At 39.7% G+C, this 3,020-nt stretch overlaps 1 non-coding gene across 1 annotated transcript; it reads right to left on the reverse strand.

Moving 5' to 3' along the window:
• Positions 1-211: 211 nt before the first annotated feature.
• On the reverse strand, positions 212-348 carry LOC111758099 (small nucleolar RNA SNORA2/SNORA34 family). Its single transcript, XR_002792332.1, has one exon. It is a non-coding gene; the product is annotated as a small nucleolar RNA SNORA2/SNORA34 family (small nucleolar RNA).
• Positions 349-3,020: the final 2,672 nt, after the last annotated feature.

Here is a 3,020-nt window from a genome sequence, read left to right on the forward strand (position 1 = left end):
GTCCCTTGGTGCAGGAATTGAACTGGGTTCCTCAGAGCCATGGATTCCTGGAGTGGTGGAGAGGCGTCAAGCAGAGATTCACCAGCGTTCTCCCAACTGGTGGAGGAGCCTCTTCCTGGCTTATTCTCAGGCAGTCAGGAATCACAGAGACACTGGGCCTGGGATGGAGCCTCTGAACTTGGTTTCTTTTGGGGACAGGGGATTGGATCTAAGCTATTTCTTTGTAATGAATTGACCATTGCATTTCCAAAGTTCTAACATGGCCAATAGACCCTAGAAAAATTTCTCTTTAGGCATCTGTTTGAAACCAGCAGCTACAACAAACTGCTGGCCTTGATTCAGGGCCACAGAATTGGCATTTTAACAATGTTTCTTTCCATTCAAGAACATAAACTATCTTTGCACTTATTTGTACACTTTCTTTAATGAATATTTTAGTTTTCCACATAAATTTATTTCTAAGTATTTTATACATTTTTGATGCTATTGTAAATTGGATTCTTTTCTGTTTCTTTTCTTAATAGCTAATTCTTAGAAATATTGTTGATTTCTGTATTAATCTGGTATCCTGCAATTTTACCAAATTTATCTGTAAGTTCTAATAAGTTTGGGGGGGTCTTTGGGATTTTCTATATATAATATGACACCAGCAAATGGATACAGTATAACTTTTTCCTTCACCACATAGATTTCTTTCTTTTTGTACCTAGTTTCTCTGGCTAGGACTTGCACAGATATGTGGAGTAAATATGATGAAAGAGGGCATTCATGTCATGTTTCTGATCTTAGAGAACAAGGTTTCAATTTTTCACTAGTGAGTGTGATTGTAAGTATGACTTTGTAACCAGGGACATTGGCTCCTTCTTTTCTTTTCTTGTGCATCTTTGTCTGGCTTTGGTGTTAGACAAAATGTGGCCTCATAAAGTAAATCTGGAAGCATTTTCTCCTCTTCAAGTTTTGGAAGAGTTTAAGAATGATGGGTATTTGTTATTTAAATGCTAGGTTAAAATCACTAGGGAAACCATCAGATCTTGAGCATTTCTTTGTTGGGTTTTGTTTTGTTTTGATTACTGACTCAATATCCTTATTTTTTATTGATCTGTTCAGGTTTTCTATTTCTTTATGATTCGGGTAAGGAATTTTTTAACAGTAGAAAAGGGAAAGGAGAATATCAGAGATGGTTCCCAGCTTTAAGAGGCATCTTGGTTCAGGTTCTCCTGAAAACATAAACTCAGAGGCAAAGATCTGTGGACAGAATTGCACCTGAAGAGACAGCGTCACAGGCAGAGCAGAAAGCTGAATTGTGGAGCACACTTCATAACAGCCTCCGTGAGTCAGGTAGCAAGATACAACCCCAGGAAAGCCCTTCGCCTTCGTCCTCCAGCACACCCATCAGCAACTGTCCTAGGAGTGGGTATGACCTAGAATAAGGTAGGGAAGGTCCTTTCATTTGGGGATAAATTCTCAAGAGGGACTCAACTGAGGGCCATTAATGAGCAACGCTCCCAGCTGCTGGAAGACAGTGCTTTGGTGCTGCTGGTGCAGATGCCTGGCCTAGGCATCCACTATAAACTGCTGCTGTGGAAGAAAGTGAGGGAGAAGCTAGTTGGAGGAGAAATTGACTAGGTCAGCTAAAAGCAGATATCTAAAGGAGAGTGAAGCACATTAGGCTGTTAGAAATTGAACATCGACTCTTTTATACTCTGAAACAACTTTTACAAAATGTTTTTAATATTCACATTCAAATTAATATGGTTTTGGCTGCCTGATATGGATCAATAGGGCACTAAATGTGGATTTACACACAAATAGCTCTATGGGCCTGTGTAGCCAATAATATGTGTTATTAAAGCTCCCTAAATACGTATTTACAGAGATGAACCAAGCATCCTGCCTTTCAAGGTTCCCCCAATGCTTGTTGGGCCTCAGCGGTCCAGGAACAACTTCATACAGCAGGAATAAAAGAAATGGAACTTTCAGTGAATATCGGTCTAAGAAGTCTGCAAGAGGAATTTCCGGGCCAGCTGAGGAAGACTTCACATTTCATCTCTTGCACATCAATAGAATTAGTTCACTGATAGAATGTATGTTCAACTTCATCACTGTATAGTTGAAGAATCTGAGAGGTAAAGGAATACAAGGAAATTTGGCACAGAATAGGTAGGAGATTCCAGACCAGAGGCCCCAACACCCATCTCCTTGTTTATTACAATGAAGTGAAGAAACACTGAAACCCCCGTATGCCTCTGTATGCCCTGCATGTAAACTAGGGCAAACTGCTTTATTTCTTGGTACTTCAGTTTTCTCTTTTGAAAAATAGAAGTAATAAATAATATCTGCCTGGTGCAGTTCTCTATGGCTTGTGTCTGACTGTTCCCCCAAAGCCTCATGCAGTCTAGTTGGGGCTTTTTCAGAGGTGACTGAATCTAGAGTGTAAATGCTGGGATTGATTAATGGTGCCATGCGAGGCTTAAGGGCACTAGAATTAAGGGTGTGAGTGCTACCTGACCTAGATAGTCTGGATAAGACAAAAGGTATAGAAAGACACTGTTAAGATCCCTTGTTGCTTCTGTCTGAAATGAACGGTTGCCTCTCTGCCATGTGCCACCTGCCTTGAGCCAGCCAATGATGGACCGAAACCTCTACAAACTGTAAGTAAAATCAACCTTTCCTCCCTTAAACTGTGGATGTTGGCTATTTTGTCTCAGCAATACTAAAAGTAACTAAGACAAGTGTGAAAGATTGAGTAATATAATTTTTGAAAGTATTCAGTCCATGCCTATCTAAAACATTTCAGAAAGGTCATCATTATTATCATGCTGCTCCTTTATACTAGGCTTGCATTATGGTCTGAATTTTTTGTTACTCTAAAAATCATGTATTTAAGTGTAATCCCCAAAGTGATAGTATAATAAGGTGTGGAATTTGGGAGGTCATTAGGTTGTGAAGGTAGAGCCCTTACAAATAGGAGTAGTGCCTTTATAAGAAGAGACATACAAAAGGTAGAGAAATTTTTTCTG

This window comes from Cavia porcellus, unplaced genomic scaffold, assembly GCF_034190915.1.
Source record: "Cavia porcellus strain 051 isolate PalLab524CR breed Dunkin Hartley unplaced genomic scaffold, mCavPor4.1 scaffold_20, whole genome shotgun sequence".
Lineage (NCBI taxonomy): Eukaryota > Metazoa > Chordata > Mammalia > Rodentia > Caviidae > Cavia > Cavia porcellus.